The following is a 24,223-nucleotide window of genomic DNA, read 5'->3' on the forward strand; positions in this document are numbered from 1 at the left end:
AGTTTCTGGCTATATTGTTTTTCTAAAACTTGTAATGGGAACAATCTATCTGGGTGTTTAAGCGTGAAAAGGTTTGTGTGTCAGTTGTCATTTGAGAGTCTTTGTTGATTTCTTAGTTTTTTCTGACCAAGATAAAGGGCAGGTGTCAGGATGGAAGGAAATACCTGTATTAAATTTTATCTGCTGCCTCCTTCCCTAGAACTGCATGTCTCTGTTTTTCTCATTCTCTATCTTTCTGTCTCTGTAATTGCCTTTTGAGACTCACAGATCACTTAACAGTAGGGGTTCCTAGAATCATCTGGGAATTTGTTAGAAATGCAGATTCTTGGGTCTCTCTGTAGACTTAATCAGAAACTCTATGAAGGAAACAGCAGTCTGCTTTAACAGAAGCCTTCAGGTGATTCTGATGCACTGTAAGTCTGAGAACTTAGAGAAGAGCCTGGGACATGCCAGCTATTCTCCTGAATGATGTACTATTGGAGTCGGTATGTTTGAGTATATACACACGTGTAATCCAAAATTAAGAGTAATGGTAATTTGTTATTAATGGTTAAATTAAGTGATGTATGTTATGTCAATCATATAGCTATATGACAAAATACATTGGGTGCCGTGGTTGTTGGACATTTTTTTAAAAAAACTAGGACTTACTAGTGTTTAAGTTTTACTAGTGTTATTACTAGTATTTCACTTGTGTTTCTTCTGTTCAAAGTAAATTGCAGTGCAACTTACAGTTCATTAGCATTAACCTTTAGCCTTGTCATCATCCGTTCTTGTTTAGTGGTTGCAGAGTCATGTGAACATACTCGATTTCTAGGATAAACAAAAAGAGTAGACGTAGACATACTGGATTAAATCCTACAAAAATATTTGTAGGAATCCTTTCAACCCTATCATTTAGAGATATTAAAGGTTGATAGTCTGGTAATCTTTTTTTAGTCTTTGAGCCTGTGCTACATATCCCATCAGTGTAGTTGCTGTTATTGACAGTGGATATTAGGATCTTAGTAACTTCACAGATAATGAGGTTTTCAACAAAACTTCCATATCCCTTGACGATATGGTAGTTTCCATTACTATATTGATAGCATATTGTTAACCTCTAGCAACTTGCAGTTTTTGGCATTTAGAAGCAAAATAGATTTCTTCATATTTTGCATCCCAACCTAAAAAGATCTAGGACTTATTAATTGTAAAAATTTTCTAAGGACTAGTTATGCAAACATTTAAAAATTGTTTCATGCATGACACACCATGTCAGAAGGTGACAGGATTGGGTCCCCTGCAGGTGGAGGTTTAGGATTGCAGTAGAAGAAAGCAGCTAGCCCTCAGTCTCTTAGTAGACTGGCCAAAGGACAAAGTCTCCCATGGGAAGGATTTCTCTCATATGTGTTTGATTACCTAAATACTCCTCTAAGTAGTCTTACCTAACAGGTTCATGAGGCCTAGAAAGTAAGGGAATGTTAGTTATCCCTTTAAAGAAAATCAACTCATGAGTGACTCATCCATTGTATTTAATTTAATTCAGTGATGGGTTTTGTTAGGATTTGACCTAAATCTGATTTCCAAACAAGTTTTGAGCTGTGTAAGTAAAGACCAATTCTTGTAAACTTCTTTCTAAATAAACCAAGGGAGAGGAAGGATGGTTTTGTTTTAATGTCACTTTTTATGTAATTATTTTCTTTGATTTAAAAGGTCAAAGTAAGTTCAAAAGATAAGTCCTTTCAAGTTTCTGTTCTAATGATGACAAAATTGAGGTACTCAAAGTTCAGGTACTGATGATTGTATGGGGATATTTCAGAGAAATGTGTCCTCACCACCGGGTTTACTTTTCTACTTTACTAACTCAGAAAGAAGGGACATTTAGATATAAGGAAATTACTTTGGAAAATGTTGTTGCCTGGCATATTTGATTCCTAATAAGTGTTTTAGAAAGAAATATTGGGCAATACCAAGAGGAAAAAAACTAGAAAGAAACTAAGTGTGTTGTTCGGAAAGTCCCTTGCAAAAACTAGGTTTTTTGCTGAGTTTTTGCCAAGTATTTTTTTGCATCTGTGATTGGTAAAATTCTATATAGGCTTATTGTTTATATATATATGTATATTTATTTGCATGTGTAATCTTCACGAATTGGCCAAGTAGATTTTAATACATCTTGACGTATATTAATGGAGATACACCTTGAGGTCCTTTTTTTTACCTTAGAACATTTCAAAACTGACATTTTGTATTCAGATTGTTTGACATTCAAATATGTTATTTGGGGAGTGACTTTTCATTAATAACTGCAAAGAAATGGGCTACCAGGATGTCTCATGAATGTACTCTATGGAAATACAGTAAAAAGTCATTGATATGAATCTCCTATAATTTTTTCTCTTTTTGACATTTTCTGGTCTGAGTATTGTTTACTGTGAAGAAAAGTATTTTTGAAGCAAACCGACAACATAAGTGTTTCTTTTCACCGATAAAATTTTGGGCATCCTCCAAATCACTTTATGAATCTATTTGCATGCAAGTATTGTGATAGGAGGTGGTTCTTCAGTACGTAGCTAGTTCTAGTGCTGCTAATAGTGCATGTGTTTGAAAGCCCTAAAACTGCATTTCCGTTGAACTCTTAAGACCGACCAGCTCATCGAATTATCTTTTCCCAGTAAAAGCAAATTCATTACTTTTTACCATTTTCTATTATAAATTGCCGGAAGTATCTTTTTCTCAGACAAGATCCTTAAAGAGGCACATAGGTTGGTGTCCATGTTGGTTCATTCTTTGGCAAAGGTTAGAGGTAGCTTTCCATACCCCTTTCGGTCAAAGAGTAAAATTAATTGTTGCATTAATATTCAGTGATGTAATGATATAAAAACAGTAGCAATAATGTGTTATTGCTCAAAAGATTGAAGTTGAAGATCAGAGATACTGCCCTTTGCTGTCCTGCAGTTTGTTTTTTTTTTTTCATTGAAATCCCCTTTTCCATGTTAATTGTCATTAATGCTTCAATTTTCTGACCAGGAGATCAAAATAACCTAGATTAAGTATACAGAGTTTTTAAAAACTTCTTCTAATCAGCACGTGTTTAGTAGTTTGGGCCAGTAAGTTTAGATTTGATTAAGTAACATATTTAGCTTCTTTTAAAGTCTCAGTTGACAAGTTTGTAGTATCGAAAAACTGAAGTATCAGCATTCAGTTTTAACTACGTTATTTGATTAAAAGAAATCAAACCATAGAAATAGAAGTGATCACAAGTATAACATCTATTCAAGAATAGAATTACCCGGTGAATATTTAATGATGTCAGGTGGGTGTCTTTTATATCAATTGATAACTTTAAAAAACTAGGACTTATATTAGAAAGGGATTTGAAACAGAGAATGGTATTAATTCCCTACAACATTCCAATAGCCTTGTGAGAAAAACTGACAAGAAATAAATTGCTTTCAATGGTTAATAATTCAGTGGAAATGAATTCTTAAGATTTTAATGCTGCATATAAAATGTTAAAATTGTATTGTTCATTTGATCAGTGTTCAAACACCAGTCAGTCCTGGAAACTTGAACGCATTCTGAAAGATAATTGCACTGACTCATTCACTTACCTCAGGTGTCATTTAGTTTTCCAGTATATCTTTTTCCCCCATGGTTTACATTAATAGTTTCTCCTTAAGTGCTAAAGGATATGGTATTTCTTGAAAAATATGCTAAATGAAAGAAGCTAGATACAAAAGGCCACAAATTATGTGATTCCATTTACATGAAATATCCAGAATAGGTAAATCCATTGAGACAGGAATCAGTTTGTGAGGGGCGGGCAGGGAGGGGTGGGAGTAGTGGGAAGTGACTACTTAATGGGTACTGGTTTTGTTTTAGTGATGAAAATATTCTAGAAGATAGTGTTGATTGTACAACATTGTGAATGTACTAAACGACACTGAAATGTACACTTTAAAATGGTAAATTTTATATGTATTTAACCACAATTATGAAGGGTAGGAGTAATTTTTACCAAAGCCAAAAAGTACCTTGTTCTCAAGGTTTATAAAATGCTCCAGTTATGGTTTAGAATTAATTTACAGCATTAGTAATCTGACAGATTTATTCAGCTTAAAGTTCTAATGAAATTCATGAATCCCATCACAGAAGTCCTGGTAACAGCACCAGAAGTGAAGTTGTAATTCACCACGATTTCGTTATTTGCATACAATTTGGACAATGAAAAATTGGCTTCCATGTCAATGTTCATCTTTCATCTTTTACCTTTTCTTATGATTCCTTGGGGAACATCTCAATCACATTTTTTAAAGGTCTGTTTTTAAAATCATGCTTTGAAAACAATTTGTATAATTTTCAGGATCATTTTTTTTATAGTTTTATACTTTGTGTTCCTTTTAAAGAGCAAATACATTGATGTATTACATAAGACTAAATTAATAAATTGAACCCTTGTATATATTTTGTATTCTTTCGTATTATCTCATGGGGAAAACATTTGAGTCTTGGGATTGGTAGGTACTTGAATGATCAGGTAGTGTCTCCTTTTCTATTCGGAGAAATCAAAGCTGAGATTGTCAACGTATTTGTTCATTCAACACACATTTATTGAACACTCATGCCATGCACAGTGGAGGCTAGATTTGGGAAGGTTGTGATGTGCTTAAGGTTACACAGGGAATTGCTACTTCCTCCCCTTCATCTCCTCTTTCTCCTCCTCCCCTTCCTTCTCCTCCCAATACCTAGTAATTATGCCAGACACATGGGCGCATGGACAAGTTCCAAAGAAGGAAAGGGTTTAGGCAGAGATTCACTTTAGATGGTTCTTTACATAAATCTTCCCCAAATAATTTAAAGAGATATTCTTTAGTGCAGTAAAATACATATAGTCACAATACATTTATTTATGTATTTAGGAACACCCTTATTAACAAATTTACTTTCATGACTTTGGGAAGAAGTTATTTTCATATTCCTTTAAATTATTACAATTATTTTCCACTGTTTTCTAAGGAGCTGACTTTAGAAAATAACTGATTATATTCTATGTTAAAAAAAAATTAAATTGTGGTGTGCCCGGGTGGTTCAGTCGGTTGAGCATCTGACTTCAGCTCAGGTCGTGATCTCGCTGTTGGTGGGTTTAAGCCCCGTGTCGGGCTCTGTTCTGACCACTCAAGCCTGCTGGAGCCTGCTTCCGATTCTGTGTCTCCCTCTTTCTTTGCCCCTTCCCCACTCGCACTCTCTCTCTCTCTCTCTCTCTCTCAAAAATAAACATAAAAGAAATAAAAAAAAATTGCTTTGCAGATAACTGTGCCTCTGACATAACTGGGGATACATATGCCTTAAAGTGTGTATATGCTCCAAGCTGAACAAGTATAATTGAATTAACCGAATGACGCAGGGAGACTTGCGCTGTAATAGCTTTTCTCACTGCAACAGAGTCTGAAGTCGAAGAGAATGGGAGGAAGGAAAATAATTGTGATAATTCATACTCTCTGTTGTACGTTCATAACTTTGTTGTGATTTTTCACTTAATGATTTCTTGTTTACTTAATTTGATATTTCTATAATAGTTGGGGGCTTATTACCAAATACATTATTTGACCTGTATTTCCTTAATCCTCACTTCTTATTCCATCTCCTTGCAGGTTACATTTCTGTATTTCCCAAACACCTTATATACTTTCATGTCTCTCAGCCTTATGCTTTTCTTTTGTCTAGAATGCCCTCTCCCCAACTTCTTTGTCTGGTAAAACTTTGGTTCATTGGTGAGGATCCAATTCTGATGTCACCTGTTAATTCCTGAACTATCCCAAGCCACTGAGTCTCTCTATGACCCCCCACCCCACTTTTTTGTTGTTGTTGTTCATACCTCTTTTCAGTATTTATCACACCGCACTGCCATTATCTATTTGTTGGTATCTGTACACTTACAGCTTGAGGATCCCTCTGGCTAGAAACCACGTCTTACTTGGCTTTGGATCCCTGTGCTTAGCAGAGGGGCTTACACACCTAGATGCCTGTTGAACTAATCATGAAAAATGATTGAATACTTTTTAATGCTGTTTCAGTTAGCTTTTGCTGCATAACATGCCACCCCAAAACTTCATGACTTGAAACATGTTTAATTAGCTCATGATTACTTGGCTGGGCTATTCTAGACTGGCTTCACTTGGCTGATCTCTGTCCGGTTGGCTCACACATCCATGGTCAGCTGATGGGTCAGCTGGAGGTTAGATGATCTAAGACAGCCTTACTGACATGTCTGGCAGTTGGCAGGCTGTTGGCTGGGGTCATGGGGATGATGAGGCCGTATGTCTCTCATCATACATCAGGCTAGCCCAGGCATATTTCCATGACAGTGGCAAGAACAGCAAGAGAGTACGTCCCATTGTGCAAACCCTCTCCAAGTCACTGCTTGCCATATTTGTTAAAGTCCCATTTTCCAAAGCAATTACACGTCCAAGCCCACATTCAAGGGATGAAGGAATAGACTCTACCTCAATGGGAAGAGCAGCAAAGTCATGTTGCAAATGAGCGTGTATGTGGGAATGGGGAGAATCGTGTCCACTGAAGCCTACCACAAATGCAAATTTCCCAATTTGGTAGTCCCTCCTTCCCGCATTAGATTTTTCTTATAAAAAAAAACCCTGAATATTTAAAACCAGAGACAATTAAAAACCAGAATTATCTTCTGCTTTTTTCTTTCTTGAAAACTGGAAAGAGTAAGAAAGTATTGAATTCTGTTCTTAAAAAAAATTTCAGAAGACTTTCTTGAGAGAGAGTCAGAATAGAAGAATCACATTTTGAAAGGCCTCTATGTTTCACTCCTCTGGGCTCAAGGGAGGACCGGGAAGTTATCACATCCTGTATTTTCCCCATACTGGTCCAGTGTGATGCAGAAACAGTGGGGAGATTTTCTATCAGGAAGGCTGGAGTAGTATGGGGTAAACATGCAAGGCATGGAGAAAAGAGTTAGAGTGGAGAAAAGTTTGGGAAAGTTTAGGGTCCAGGGTATCGGAATGGCAGGAGAGCCCCAGGTTGTTTTGAGAAATATTAATGTAGCTTATGTTGTGGCATGTTTTTATGTTCTTTGGCAGAGACAAAAACCGCTTGGAATTCTTACTCTAAAACCACTTTGACTTATGAATCATGCTTCCTTGAATGTAACTCAGTGTAATGACTGAGCCACATAGAACACCAATTACTTTCGGTTTACAAAATTAGAATAATAGTCCTGAGGATATAACGTTGATAGATTAGTAGGCTTCAGAGGGATGTTATGGGTTGGAGAATTTTATGACCAAAATTCATGTGTGGGGCTAATTCTGAATAGCAATGTAGTGTGGGGCTCAAGGGGACTTCATTCTCGACCGCAGCTGCCCGGACCGAGGGGCAGAGGCGGGGGTGGTTGGGGGGTGGGGGGGAAGCACCGAGCCGGAAGGGGACTCCTTATGTTTGGGTTTCCAGGATCTGCAGTCATGGCCCATCTTTCATGGCTGATATTAGTAATTTGTGTATCCTTTTCTCGTTTTACTTTACCGCTTTTGATAGGAGATTAAGAATTTATTAATTTTTTCAAAGAACCAATTTTGCCTTTTAAATCTTTCTCCCTTGTTTGTCTGTTACATGCCACTGACTTTTGCTTCTTCTCTTTGTTATTTCCTTTATTTTTACCTGTGTTTAATTTGCTCTCTACCAGCTTCTCATCGTGGAAACTTAGATCATTGATGTAAGCCTTTTTCTTTTTTTAATTCAGGCACTGAAAGACGTCAGATTCCCTCTAATCACTGCTCCTGTTGCATCCCATACATTTTGGTCATTCCATGATCACTTAGTTCAAAACACTTTCTGGTTTCTCCTATGATTCCTTATTTTATTTATTTAGAACTATGCTATATTACATTTCCAAATGGGGGAATTTTATTGATATTGTTGGTACTGATTTCTAATTCCATTGTGTTCAGACTTCAAACTTTTGAAATTTTTCATGACTTTGATTTGATGGCCTGGCATGTGGCCAATGTTGATGAAAATCCATGTGCACTTGGGCAGAATGTGTATTCTCCAGTTTGGACTATAGCATTTGTAAATACCATGCAGATGTTATATTTTCTTAACTGATTCTTTTGCATTGCTCTAACAATGATTGGGAGAAGGATGTTTAAATTTCCAACTGTGAGAATGGATTTACTTCTGTTTTCGGTTCTGTCTTTGTTTCAGGTATTTTGAAGCTTGTAAAAGGTGTATACTTTTTATTATTAGGTCTTCCTGATGAATTGACCCTTTTGTCTTTATGAGATATTATGCTTGATCCCTGATAAAAGATAGGCTATAGAAAGGAAACACTGTGAAAAATAAATAAAAATAGGAGAAAGAGAAATCAGGAAGGAGGGGATGAGAGGCAGCCTGTGGTTAAAAAAAAAAATCAGAGTAAGCTTCCTTAAGAAGACAATATTTAAGCAAAGACTTGAATAAGTTAGCAGAGAGGTTATCCAGGGGAAGAGTGTTCCAGCCAGGCGGTCGTGGCAAGTACAAAGGACCTGAGACCAATGTGCTGAGTATTTTCAAGAGACAGCAGAAAGCCAGTGTGACTTGGGAGGAATGAGTAGTGGGGAGTGGTGGGGGGTGGGGGAGGATAGCAGGACAGACAATGAGAGAGGTAATGGGAGACCAGATCAAGAACCTTGAAGGTTTTTGTGAGACTTTGGCTTTTTGTGAAATGGAAAGTCATTACATGGCTTTGAGTCTGACTTACTCCATGCTCCGATGTACTCTTACTGGTGTGCAGATGTACAGATCATTCTGGCTACTGTGCTGAGTCTAGGTTGTAGTGGAGCAAAGAAGAGAAGCAAGGCAACCTGTTTGCAGCATATTGTAATGCAGGCAAAGGAAGGAGATGATGTGGGCCAGGCTGTCAGCAGTGGGGACGATGAAGTGTAAGAGAAAAGGAGGGATCAAGGTTAAGTTCAAGTCTTGGGACTGAATAAATAAAACTATCATCCCCATTGTACAAGTTGGAAACTAAGCTCTACCTCGATTCATTAGTAACTCTCCAGAAAATGGGTAATGGGGCAGTTAACATTTAGTGAGGCTTCTGTTAGAATAGCTGTTGTATGGATGGGGCTAGAGAGAATACTGCTAAGCAAAGTAAGTCAGTAAGAGAAAGACAAATACCATATGATCTCACTCATCTGCGGAATTTAAGAAATAAAACAGATGAACATGGGGGAGGGGAGAGAGAGAGAGGCAAACCAGAAAACAGACTATTAACTGTAGAGAACAAACTCAGAGTTCCTGGAGGGGAAGCGGGGGGTGGGGGGAGGCTAGATGGGTGAGGGCACTTGTTAGAATGAGCACTGGGTGTTGTATGTAAGTGATGAATTGTTAGATTTTACTCCTGAAATTCATGTTGCACTGTTGCTTAACTGGAATTTTTCTTTCTTTCTTTCTTTCTTTCTTTCTTTCTTTCTTTCTTTCTATTATGAAATTTATTGTCAAATTGGTTTCCATACAATACCCAGTGCTCATCCCAACAGGTGCCCTCCTCAATGCCCATCACTCACCCACCCCTCCCTCCCACCCCCCATAAACTCTCAGTTTGTTCTCAGTTTTTAGGAGTCTCTTATATTTTGGCTCCCTCCCTCCCTAACCATTTTTTTTCCTTCCCCTCCCCCGTGGTCTTCTGTTAAGTTTCTCAAGATCCACATAAGAGTGAAAACATATCGTATCTGTCTTTCTGTGTATGACTTATTTCACTTGGCAGAACACTCTCCAGTTCCATCCACGTTGCTACAAAGGGCCGTATTTCATTCTTTCTCATTGTCAAGTAGTATTCCATTGTGTATATGAACCACAATTTCTTTATCCATTCGTTGTTGCCTAACTGGAATTTAAATAAAAACTTGAATAGCTGTTGTGGTGGCTGTGTCTGGGGCTCTCAGCCAGGAAAGGGCCCTGGGTGTCTTTGGTCAAATGTGATAGAAGCACTGAGAGGCATGCTTAAAAGGAAACATTTCATAATGTGAACAAAATTGCTTACAAATTAAGTGAATTCTTTCATCAGTAACAAAGATGCATGCTATCATTTGTAATATTGCCTTAAAATCCATACAGATTATACTATCCAAAGGATAATGGACTATAATAGTACATGTGAAATATAGGAAAATATATAATACAGATAAACATGAGAAATATTACCATCAAATTTCTATCACCCAACAATGACTGCACTTAACATTTTAGTTTTTATATTTCTAGATTTTTCCTACATGTATTTTTTTTACCCAAATGATACTATACTATAAATATTATTTTGTGATTTACTTTTTCCAATTAAAGATTTCTATTTTCTAGTTCAGTAAATTTTTGTTCTGCCTACCACCCAAGCCATATTCAATTTTATCCAATTCTGCAAAGTGTTCTTTATAGTTGGTTTGTCCAGTGCAGTATCTTATCTAAGCCTGCATATTACATTTGGTTGTTATATATTATGAGTGTCTTTTTAAACTAACAATCCTTTTTTGTGACATTGACTTATTGAAAAATCCAGACCAGATTTCTGTGAGAGTCATCTCCTGCCTCTGCTTCCTCATTTTGCCTTTTCCTGTATCCCTTGTTTTACCTGGAAACCAAAAGTTAAATTGAATTAACCATTTTTTACTAGACTCTATCATAGTAGATATTGTACTTATGATACCTCTGATCCTTTTTAAAAAACATATGATGACAGAGGATACCATTAACATAAAAAAATATACATCAAGAAAATTCAACTCTTTCATTTAGTCATCAGACTCAATTCCATCATTATGAAATTCTTTACCACAGCCAGCCAGGAAAAGTCAAAGGTCAAGTTAAGTTTTATATCCTTTGCTTTTATTTTCTCTGTTTCTAGTGGAGGTGCACATGAGCAATGAAATGGTAAAATTGAAGAGCATTAGGAAAGAGAGAGGAAAAGTAAGAGGTCTTGTCATTTACAAATTAGGTAATAGGTACCATTACAGTAAGCACACATGAATTTATTTCATTATTTAAAATTTCAAAATATGAGAGTGACATTATTGAGAATGACAGAATAAGGACCTCAAATATCCTCTTTTCCATAAGAATAATGAAAATACTGGCAAATATTATCAAAATAAACTTTTTTCAGAACTCAGGAGATTAACCAAAGAGTTGCAACAATCCAGGGAATATTTATTCAAGAAGAATGGCTGAATCTCACTAAGAACAACAAGCTTTGTAGCATTTTGGCCTACCCCAATCCCATCTTCCTCTCCTAAGCGCCATGGAAATCTTGGAAACCAACAGCTTTTAATCCTGGTGAAAAACTGACAGCCTAGCAGCACCGGGAGGGGTCAGAATCGGTTTGGAGGTACTTCAAAGTCCCATTTGCAGAGAAATGTAATTATTTAACCTATCTGGCTGTTCCCTGGCAAACTCCACTAGCAATGCATATCTTTATTTGATCTGATTGAGAGATCAACCAGGTGAACAAATTTCATCCAGGGGCATTTATTGGAAATAACCAGTGGTAGCTTAACTTTGTAGCTATGTGAGGCAGTGATAATAGCTGGTGCAAACTGTAGTCTAATGAAAAAATTTAAAAGGAAAGGCTGAGAAATGCTATGTTCATAGAGGGTGTTGCAGAGCTCTGATATATTGTTGGGAATTTGTAAGTCTATGTGCACATGTAGGGCTGTGTGCATGCTCCATAAAGACCCAAGAAGGCCATAAACCCTTACCTTTGCCTTTGAGGCTTTACACGGAAGGCTGAATATTGAACTCATGTCCCATCACCCATATGGGGACCTTTGAGAAAGAGTGAACTTCTGAGGAAGAACCTAGATAGTAAATCAAATTCACATGAGGAAATAAAAAGCACTAGTAAAAGTAACTATCTAGGTAAATACAAAAACAAAAACAAAAACAAAAACAAAAACAGTATAAATGCAGTTCTTGCTTGTAACTTTTTTTATACTAAAAGATAACCATATGAATTAATAATTAGAAATCTGTGTTTATGGGCATACAATGTATAAAAATGTGATTTATATAAAATAACAGCACAACGGAAGGGGAAAGAAAGGAGATATATGGGAACACAGTTTTTAATACTCTTGACATTATATTGGTATTAATCTGAACTAGACTATTATAAGTTATGATGTTGTATTAGTTTCCTAGGGCTTTCTTATCAAATCACCACAAACTGAGTGGCTTAAGACAGTAGAAATTTATTCTCTCATAGTTCTGTAGTCTAGAAGGTGTCAGGAGGGCCATGCTCCCTTGAAGGCTATAGAGAACAACGCTTCCTTGCATCATCATAGCTTCTAGTGATTTTTGAGAGTCCTTGGAATTCCTTGCCTTATGGCTGCATCACTTCAAGACCTGCCTCTGCCATCGCATGATCTTCTTCGCTGTGTCTATCTCTTGGGTCTTCTCTTCCTACAAAGGCATCATTCAATTTAGGGCCCATCCCATCCTAGTCTGACATCATCTTAACTAAACTAATTGCATCTGCAAAGATGCTATTTTCTGAGATTCTGGGTAGACATGAATGTCAGGGTAGACATTCAACCTAATGCTAATTGTAATCTGCAAGGTAACCTTTTTGTTGGAAAAAAAATGATAAAAGAGATCAAAATGGAATAGAAATGGTACACTGAAAATATTCACTATAAACAAAGGCAATAATGGAGGAATAGAGAAACATAAAAGATGTAAGACATTTACAAAACAAATAGTGAAATGGCAGACATAAATAGAAGAAAGAAATTGACAAAATCAATATAATCCAGTGATATGCTCTTTACAAGAAACACTTATTAGGTTAAAGGAATACGTAGATTAAAGGTAAGAGTACAAAAAAAGATATACCATGGAAACAGTAACCAAAAGAGAGCTGAGTTGCTATACTAATATCGGACAAAATAGACTTAAATTTAAAAAATTATTAAGAGATACAAAGAAGGAAATTTTGTAATGATAAAATTGGCAGTGCATCAAGAAGATGTAATAGCTATAAATATACATGCATTTAACAAGGGATGGAAAAAATACATGAAGCAAAAACTGTAAGAATTGAAGGGAGAAATTTACAATTCAACAATAATAGTTAAACCTTCAATAATCATTTTACAATAATGGACAGAACAAGTATCAGAAAATCAAGGATATAGAAAACTTGATTAACGCTATTAATCAATTAGACCTAACAGATATTTATAGACCATTCCCCCGGAAATAGCAGAATACCCCCTTTTCTCAAGTGCACAGGAGCATGCTCCAATATAGATGATATCTTAGACATCAAGCAATACATTTTAAGTCACTGAGCATACATAATATATTCTCTAACCACAATGGAATAGACTTAGAAATCAATAATAGAAGGAGATTTGGAAAATTCACAAATATGTGGAAATCAAGCATCACCCTTCTTTTTTTTAATGTCTATGTTTGAGAGAGTGAGAGAAAGCATGAGTGGGGGGAGGGGCAGAAAGAAAAGGGGACAGAGAATTCGAAGCATGCTCTGTGCTGACAGCATAAGCCTGATGTGGGGCTCGAATTCACAAACGGTGAGATCATGACCTGAGCTGAAGTCAGACGCTCAACTGACTGAGCCACCCAGGTACCCCAAACATCAGACTACTGAATAACCAATGGATGAAAGAAGTCACAAAGAAATTAGAAAATATTTGAGATGAATAAAAATGAAAACACAAAATACTAAACCATATGGGATGCAGCTAAAGCAGTGCTACAAAGAAATGCATAGCTGTAAATGTCTACATTAAAAAAGAAGAAATATCTCAAATTAGTAATGTAATCTACCTTAAGAACCACACTCAAAAAAAGAGCAAACTAAAAGCAAACAAAATGAGGAAATAATAAAGACTAGAGGGGAAATAAGTGAAATGTCAAATAGAAGAAAGTAGGAAATATCAACCAACCCAAAAATTAGTTCTTTAAAAGGATCAACAAAATTGACAAACCTGTAGCTAGAGTGACCAAGTGAAGAAAAAAAAAAAAAAGATGAGTCAAATTCCCAGAACAAGGGGTGGAAGAAAGGACATTGCTACCCACCTTACAGAAATAAAAACAATTATATTGGGAACACTGTGAACAATTTTATGGCAACAAGTTAGATAGCCTAAATGATATGGATAAACTCCTAGAGAGACACAAGTTAAAAATGACTCAAGAACAAATCAGATATCTGAGCAGACCTATAACAAGTATAAGGGATTGACTCAGTTATTTTCAAACTTGCCACAAGGAAAAACCCAGTACTATATGGCCATGCTGTTGAATTCTATAAAGTGTATAGAGAAGAAGTGACAATAATCCTTCACAAACTCTTCCAAAAAATAGAAGGGGGGGGGGGCGCCTGGGTGGCTCAGTCGGTTGAGCGTCCGACTTCAGCTCAGGTCACGATCTCACGGACCGTGAGTTCGAGCCCCGCGTCAGGCTCTGGGCTGATGGCTCAGAGCCTGGAGGCTGCTTCCAGTTCTGTGTCTCCCTCTCTCTCTGCCCCTCCCCCATTCATGCTCTGTCTCTCTCTGTCTCAAAAATAAATAAACGTTAAAAAAAAAAATTAAAAAAAAAAAAATAGAAGAGGGGAGAACATCATGAGGCTACCATTACTCTGACACCAAAACCAAATAAAGACATCATAAGAAAACTATAGCCCAATATCCTTTATGAATATAAATGCAAAAATCCTCAGGAAAGTACCAGCAAATCAACTCCAGCAATATATAAAAAACACGCAGCACATCATGTGAAATTTATCCCAGGAATACAAGGTTCTTTGAACATAAAAAAACTATTTTATGTGATACACCATATTAGTAGAATAAAGAACAAAACCCACATAATTAACTCAATAGCCACAGAAAAAGCATTTGACAAAGTCCAGCACTCTTTCATGATAAAACCACTCATCAAACAAAGAATTGAAGGGAGGTCTCTCAACCTGACAAAGGGTATATACAGAAAATCCACATCTACAATTATAATGGCAAAGACTGAAACTTTTCCTCCTAAGTTCAGCAACAAGACGAGGATGACTCTTCTCACCATTTCTCTTCAACATCATATTAAAGGTTCTAACCAGAGCATTTAGGCAAACAAAACAAAACAACACATGTTAAAAAAATCCAAATTTGAAAGGAAAAAGTGAAACTCTCCATTTATAGACTGATATGATCTAGTATATAAAAAATTCTAATAAGTACACTGCAGAACTATTAGGACTAATGACCTGTGTTCACCAAGTGTGCAGAATACATGATCAAGTTTAAATAAATTGAATAAAAACTTTAAAAGTCCATTGTGTTTCTAGGGGTGCCTGAGTGGCTCAGTCAATTAAACATCCAAGACTCTTCATTTTGGCTCAAGTCATGATCTCATGGTTTGGAGCCCACACTGGGCCCAGCAATGTCAATGCCTGGGATTCTCTCCCTGTCTCTGCCCCTTCCTCACTTGTGTGTGCTCTCTCTCTCTCTCTGTCCCTCTCTCTCTCAAAATAAATAAACATTTTTAAAAAATCAGTTGTATTTCTATGAGTAAAAATGACCAATCTGAAAATAAAATATGAAATCAGTTTAATTTATACTGGCATCAAAACAATAAAATACTTAAGAATAAATTTAACCAAAGAAGTTTGGCCTGTATGCTAAAAGCTACAAAATATTGTAAAAAGAAATGAAAGAAGATCTAAATAAAGAGAAGATATCTCAAAAGACTTAATATTGTTCAGATGGCAGTAGTCCCCAAATTGATCTATGTATTCAATATATATTCAATTCAACCTTATCAAATCTCCAAAATGTCTTTTTTTGTATAGAAATGGACAAGCTAGGATCCTAAAATTCACATGGAAATGCCAAAATAGAATAGCCAAGACAGTCTTGAAAAAGAATAGCTTTTTCCTCACCTTTTTCAATTTTGAAGCTTACTATTAACCAGTCTTACATTAACCAAGACACTATGGTGCTGTCATAAGGATGGACATATAGACCAACAGAGTACAACTGAGAGTCCAGAAACCAACTCTTACATTTATACATTTTCAACAAGCATGGTAAGACAATTCAATGGGAATAAAGATAGTTTATTTCAATAAAGGGTTTTGGGACAACTGGATATTCACATAGTATAGAAGGAAGTTAAACACCTTCCTCTTACTACACCCAAAAATTCACTCAAAATGGACCAACAATCTAAATGAAAGAGCTAAACTATCAAGCTTTGAGAAGAAAAAAATAACACAGGCACAAATATTTGTGATTTTGGATTAGGCAATGTTTCTTGCATATGACATTAAAAACTCAAGCAATACCATTAGAAACAGAAAAATTGAATTTCACCAAAATTAAAGAGTCGTGTGAAAGTATACTATCATGAGGGAGAAAAGACAATCTACAGAATGGGAGAAAATATTTGCATATTATATATCTGATATCTGCACTATCAAGAATGTTAAAAAACTTGGGGCACCTGGGTGGCTCAGTCAGTTAAGCTTCCGACTTCAGCTTAGGTCATGATCTCGTGGTTCATGGGTTTGAGCCCAGCATCAGGCTGTGTCCTGACAGCTCAGGGCCTGGAGCCTGTCTCAGATTCTGTGTGTCTCTTGCTATGTCCCTCCCCCACTAGTGCTCTCTCAAAAATAAATAAACGTTAAAAAAATTTAAAAAAATATATTAAAAACTCAAAACTCAACTATAAAAAGACAACTCAAATGAAAAACTGGGCAATGGGTTTGAATAGACACTTCTGCAAAGATCATATACAAATAGCCAGTAGCATACGAAAAGCTGTTTAATGTCATTAGCCATTAGGGAAATGCAAATCAAAACCACAATGAGATGGCACTTCACACCTATAATTAATGAAAAGTTAATATATAATTAATTAAAAATTATACTTAAAAGTAGAAAAATAACAAATGCCGGCTATAATTAAAAAGTAGAGCGGGGGTCTGGGGGGGCTCAGTCGGTTGAGCATACAACTCTTGATTTCAGCTCAGGTCATAGTCCCAGGGTCATGGGATCGAGCCCTATGTTGGGCTCTGTGCTGAGCACAGAGCCTGCTTACGATTCTCTCTCTCTCTCTCTCTCTCTCTCTCTCTCCCTCTGCCCCTGTCTCCTGCTCACACTCTCTCTCCCTCTAACATTTATTTTTTTTTTTTAATTTTTTTTTTTTAAACGTTTATTTTTGAGACAGAGACAGAGCATGAACAGGGGAGGGGCAGAGAGAGAGGGAGACACAGAATCGGAAGCAGGCTCCAGGCTCTGGGCCATCAGCCCAGAGCCTGACGCGGGGCTCAAACTCATGGACCGCAAGACCATGACCTGAGCTGAAGTCGGACACTTAACGGACTGAGCCACCCAGGCGCCCCTCCCTCTAACATTTAAAAAAAAAAAAAGTAGAAAAATAACAAGTGTTGGCAAGGATGTGGAGAAATTGGAAGCCTCATACACTGCTGATGAGAATGGAAAATGCTGCAGCCACCTCACAAATAAGAAAATTGTTTTAGTTTTAATTTTTTAAAGTTTTTAATTTAAAAGGTTGAAAAATCGAACCACTCTATGGCCCAATAATTCCACTCCTAGCACACACTTGAGAGACTTGCCAACATATGGTTACACAAAAACTTGTACACAGATGTTAGTGGGAGCTTTATTTATATTTGCCAAAAAGGGATCAACACAAATGTCTGTCAGTGATAGATGGATACACAAAATATGGTTTGTCCAAAAATCTATAAAGAACTCACCAGGGGTGCCTGGGTGGCTCGGTTGGTTAAGCATCTGACTTCGGCTCAGGTCATGATCTCACGGCTTGTGGGTTCGAGCCCCGCGTCGGGCTCTGTGCTGACAGCTCAGAGCCCGGAGCCCACTTCGGATTCTGTGTCTCCCTCTCTCTGACCCTCCCCTGCTCATGCTCTGTCTCTGTCTCTCTCTCTCAAAAATAAATAAAATATTAAAAAAAAAAAAAGAACTCACTAAACTCCACACCCAAAAAAACAAATAATCCAGTGAAGAAATGGGCAGAAGACATGAATAGACACTTCTCTAAAGAAGACATCCAGATGGCCAACAGGCACATGAAAAGATGCTCAACATCACTCCTCATCAGGGAAACACAAATCAAAACCACACTGAGATACACCTCACGCTGGTCAGAGTGGCTAAAATGAACAAATCAGGAGACTATAGATGCTGGAGAGGATGTGGAGAAACGGGAGCCCTCTTGCACTGTTGGTGGGAATGCAAACTGGTGCAGCCACTCTGGAAAACAGTGTGGAGGTTCCTCAAATAATTAAAAATAGATCTACCCCATGACACAGCAATAGCACTGCTAGGAATTTACCCAAGGGATACAGGAGTACTGATGCATAGGGGCACTTGTACCCCAATGTTTATAGCAGCATTTTCAACAATAGCCAAATTATGGAAAGACCTTAAATGTCCATCAACTGATGAATGGATAAAGAAGATGTGGTTTATTAGGGTGCCTGGGTGGCTCAGTCGGTTAAGTGTCCAACTTTGGCTCAGGTCATGATCCCACAGTTCATGGGTTCGAACCCCGTATTGTGCTGACAGGCTCTGTGCTGACAGCTTGGAGCCTGGAGCCTGCTTCAGATTCTGTGTCTCCCTCTCTCTCTCTCTGCCCCTCCCCTGATCACACTCTGTCTCCCTCTGTCTCAAATATGGATAATAAAACCTTAAAAAAATAAAAAAAAAAAGAAGATGTGGTTTATATATACAATGGAATACTACTTGGCAATGAGAAAGAATGAAATCTGGCCAATTTGTAGCAATGGGGATGGAACTGGAGAGTGTTATGCTAAGTGAAATAAGTCAGGCAGAGAAAGACAGATATCATATGTTTTCATTCATATGTGGATCCTGAGAAATTTAACAGAAGACCAGGGGGGAGGGGAAGGGTGGAAAAAAACTTACAGAGAGGGAAGGAGGCAAACCATGAGAGACTCTTAAATACTGAGAACAAACTGAGGGTTGATTGAGGGGATTGGGAGAGGGGAAAGTGGGCGATGGGCACTGAAGAGGGCACCTGTTGGGGTGAACACTGGGTGTTGTATGGAAATCAATTTGACAATAAATTATATAAAAAATATGGTATATCCATACAACGAAATGTTATTTGGCAATAAAAAGGGATGAATTACTAATACATTCTATAACTTGGCTGAACCTTGAAACATTGTGTTATGTGAAAGAAGCCACACACAAAAGGCCACACACTGCATTATTCCATTTATTTTTATTATTATTTTAAAAAACATTTTATTAAGAATTTTCAAACATATACAATGGTAGTAAGAACATGAGTAAGCCAGTATGTATCCATTATCCACTTCAGTAATTATCAAATCATGGCCAATTCTGTTTCACCTCTACCCCCAACTTCATTGCAAATTATCTGGAAGCAAATCCCAGAGGGAATACTGTGTCATCAATGTCATCAGTAAAAGAGAAGTCTTAAAAATATACATACAGTAAAACCTTGGTTTACAAGCATAATTTGTTCTGGAAACATGCTTGTAATCCAAAGCACTTGTATATCAAAGCGAATTTCCCCATAAGACATAATGTAAACTCTGATGATTTGTTCCACAACCCAAAAATATGCATATAAAACTTATCACAAAATTATTATAATGCAAAATAATAAAAAAATACAAGATAGAAAGAAAAATTAACCTACACTTACCTTTGAAAACCTTCGTGGCTGGTGTGAAGGAGACGAGAGAGAAGGTTATTGTGTAGGACGACTTTCACTATCACTAACGGATGTTGACTACAGTACAGTATTAATAAACTCTTGTCATATACTGCATTTAATTTAACTGGCAGTAAGGTGGCAGAGGAGAGGGTCTATGTCTGCAGGCAGCCTGACCTAGAATGAAGCAAAGCATTCCTAAGCTTACTCTTGTATGGGAAAGCAAAGGACTGTCCACAGGTGCTTTGAAGTGACAAAAAATATACTAGTTCCAGTTGTGGGCACTTTCCAATGTTCTGAAAAATTACTGCTTTCTGCCAAACACCACAGCCTGAGACCGAGCATCTGAGCATGGGAGATGATCACCCACAATCCTCAGGGAGAGAGAGAGAGAGAGAGGGAAGAACCAATGGCTCAGTTGTGATCATGTGACATTCAGTGTCACGTACTACTCACGTTGCAAGACATCGCTTGGTTATCAAGTTAAAATTTATTAGAAATGTTTGCTTGTCTTGAGGAACACTCATAGAACAAGTTACTTGCAATCCAAGGTTTCACTGTGTTGCATTATTCCATTTATATGAAGTATCCAGAAGAGGCCTATCCATAGAGAAGGAAAGTTTGTTAGTGGTTTCCGAGGGCTGAAGTTAAAAATGGGTGTGAGGAATTACTATTTATTACGGGCATAGGGTTTTAGGGATGGCGAAAATATTTTGCCCGACTAAGCCACCCAGGTGTCCCCTTTGTGAATCTACTATAAAGCAGTGAATTTTACATTGAAAAAGAATGAACTCTATGGCATACGTTAACATATACCTCTCAATTTATAATATCCAATATGCAAAATTCACAGGGTTTAATATCATTAACCTAAAGAGAATTTTCAAAAATTTCACCTGTACCTTGTTTTGTCTGCTTTTAATTTGATCATCAACGCTGCTGTTACAAACAGAAATGTTCGGGGCATTAATCTCACTCATTTGTGTGCTGTAGGGTAGATCTACCACTCATAATTTCCTCATTTATCTTTACTTTTGTCTGCATTAAAAATTTATCCATGTGTAAAATTAAAAATAAAACTGATTACAACATCACAACTCATAAGCACTTTCAATAATTTGTTAATCCTGCGATGTAAATGTTTCAGCAGCCAATAGCCATCCATTAATGAGTACAGCATAGAAATAGACTTGGGTTATTTACTATTCTTTTCATGTTGACTGCAACTTCCTCTCCTTTCTTGCCCACTCAAGCAAACATTTCTGGAAAGCCAGTGAGTGGAAATGATGTTTGTACAGGGATGAACTTTAAACAGTGTGTTCCTGTCAAAATTCGGGTCTTTGACACTAATAGCAAATTAGTGGTCGGACATGCTGGAGCTGGGAACTTGGGAACAATGCAAGTCTTAGGTTAGTGAAATATATACCTCCTAAAATAACCTCCCCCAAATAGTATCTCTTTATTGGATTGTTGTATTCATATCGCCACTCTACCATTATTCAGCGCTGCTTTACCTTTAATCAGTGTTTTGGAGTTGCAGTCACCACCTTGGGGAGGTAAAGGCAGGCTCTAGGAAGGTCTGAGCGTGCAGCTCACGGTTCTCCGCCAACGCTGCCAGGGTGCTGATAAGACTGAATGCCAAAAACATATTTTCTAGACAAAACACTGCAGGAGTGTGGAGCCACCCAGCCACTCTGCATTCCTGAGCTGTCTGGAGCGTCTCTCCAGCTCTTCCTTCTCAGCGGGGACACTTGGTTCTCACGTCACAGAAAACAGAAGACTCGATAAGACTACCCAGCGTTTTCCTACCCATATTTACTGCAACTTTTTCTGCGTGTCTACTCATCTTTACTCCTCCTCCCTTTTTATTTTCTCCTTAAAATACTTACTCCTACTTGATCACAGAGCTAATCCCTTGTAGCTTGTGACTGGGCTTCCGTCTTTCTCCCCTACCCCTTGGTGGAAAGGTGCTCCATCCATCAGCATTTGTTACTCTGTACATTCAGATTCTTTCCCCATCCTAACTTCCCCTCAGCGCGTGAATATGATCATCTCCTCCATTTTATTTTAAAGCAGAAACTTCGTATGTGCTTCACTGCCGTCCTCACTTCCCTCCAGCCCATCCTATCTCTCTGCTCTTCAGGTCAAGCCTCTTGAACGAGGAGTTTGCTCTCACTCTGTATTAGCTCATGTCTGTTCATTAGCCATCTTAAGCCATTTGATTTCCCTGCAACAATGGCAAAGAAATCATTCTCAGCAAAGACCTTTTGAATTTCCAGTTCCATTAGGGTATTTTTCTGTTCTTATCTTACTCAAACTCTCTGTGACACTTGAAACTCTTGCTCCTGTCTCTTCCCTCAGACTACATCCTCCTACTTTTCCTTGTGTTGATTTTAGCTGCTCTTAGCTGGACTTCTTAAGGGCATGGACCACATCTTATTTGTTTTCCCATTACTAAGCTCTGTGCATCAGACAGAGCAGACACACAGATATTTGTCAAATGAATGAAAAATGCTTCTTCTCAGTCTCAAGGCTCTTCTCTTAATACCAGAGGACACCAGAGCTTCATCCTTGTTCCTCTTCTTCACTCATTCTGACCATTTAACCAGATAATCCCATTTACTTCTCACCTTCAGGCACACCATATTTGGTGACCTCCAGATCTAAACCTCTTCTACTAAATTCCACGGTGATTGACCCAAGTGTCTTCCAGTTAACGTCTCCTGGGTGGCCTGTGAGTACCACAGTTCAACACGGACAAAGCCTTCTTCGTCTCTTCTGTCCAAAGCACTCCTTTATGTCTATGAGTTTTGATCAGTTGTTAGCAACATAGATGCTGGGTCAGACTACTTCTGTTTCATTTACTTGCTCCCTAGGTGGGGGTGCTTTAGTTACTTTAGTTCTCAAAGAAAAACATTCAGGAGACAGACAAATCTTTTTCTTACCAATAGACTGCCTTTTTTATAGCATAACCTACATGGAGTCTCTGAATCTTTCCTTTGCCAAAGCCTGAGATTCTCTCTTTGATTATTCTAGTTGGGATGAACTAGAGCTTGAAGGAATCAGTGGGAAAAGGGTGTGTGTGTGTGCATTGCACGTGTGTGTATGAGTCCCATTACGTGAGCAAATTTGATAAGACAAAAGAGAGAAAACATTCTATTTTGCCACATATATAACATAAAATAAATATTAAAAAATCTTTTTATTTATCGAAAGACACAGATATTGAGCATCAAAAAATGTTTAAATTTATCAAGCACAAATGTAATAAGTTTATGTTACAATCACATTGCTAGCTCCTAATAATTGGCAGTTGCTAATAATTTCACTTTCTGCAACATATTCAGCTTCGTGTCATTGACCTATCTGCTTGTCTAGAATCGCCTTAAATATTGATTATAATTTTTTTAATGTTTCTCTAGTTTTGAGAGAAAGAGAGACAGAGTGTGAGCAGGGGAGGGGCAGAGAGAGAAAGGAGACACAGAATCTGAAACAGACTCCAGGTTATGAGCTGTCAGCACAGAGCCCGATGTGGGGCTTGAAGTCACGAGCCGTGAGATCAAGACCTGAGCTGAAGTTGGATGCTTAACCCACTGAGCCACCCAGGTGCCCCACCTTAGATATTGATTATAAATAACCACTGGTTTAATACTAATATATCCGAAGTTTTACCATTTACTTCTTTAAGTAAAAAGTAAATTTGTTTGCAGTTATAGATTTGTACAAGGAACAGTTTAATATATCATTGGTTCTAGAATATTTTACTAGTTACAACATTTTTGTTTATTCAGTGGTTTTTTTTGCTTTGATACTAAACTATCAAAGTGTTAAAAATTAAAAGATTAGTAATTATACAAACACATTTATTTAATGTGAAATATATCTATAATGATGCAGAAAGTGGTTATGTAATTAGGAAGTCAAGATCAGCAAAGAATGACAATGAGTGCTGGGAATCAGTATCTACTCATTATGCTGTGAGGTAGGCAGGGGAGGTACGGTACACTGTCATTGTCCTTATTTTAAAGATGATACAACTGAATCAACGTGACAGAAGGTGCGAATTCTTTAGTAGGAAGTCTCATGAGTAGGCAGTACCCCACAAAGTACTTTAAAGATATTCAACCATCTTCTGGCTTTCACTTTAGCTATGGGAAAGCAGCTGTCAGTCTAGTTATCTTTCCTCTGTACATTACCTTTTATTTTCCTGCCTGCTTTTAGATGAACTCTTTATCCCCAGTGTCCTTTGTTTTCATTATGATAGATCTGGGTACAGATTATTTACGTATCCTATTTGGGCTTCATCATAATTCTTGAATCTGAAGATTTGTATCTCTCCAGAAGATGTACTGTAAATGGTTATCAAAGACATGTGAACAGTAAACAGAAGGAGATGAGAGAAAGAGAGAGGTTGAGCTGGTTTGTTTCACGATGAGAGAAATAGTAACATAAATGTTACTGATGTAACTGATCTAGT

General features: G+C 37.4%; 1 protein-coding gene across 1 annotated transcript in view; it reads left to right on the top strand.

Moving 5' to 3' along the window:
* EPM2A (EPM2A glucan phosphatase, laforin) overlaps positions 1–24,223 on the top strand; it is a 166,238-nt gene that overhangs the window by 17,506 nt on the left and 124,509 nt on the right. The window lies entirely within an intron of this gene.

The sequence above is a fragment of the Panthera pardus genome, unplaced genomic scaffold (assembly GCF_024362965.1).
Source record: "Panthera pardus isolate Hobbes unplaced genomic scaffold, ASM2436296v1 HiC_scaffold_17, whole genome shotgun sequence".
Taxonomy (NCBI): Eukaryota; Metazoa; Chordata; class Mammalia; order Carnivora; family Felidae; genus Panthera; species Panthera pardus.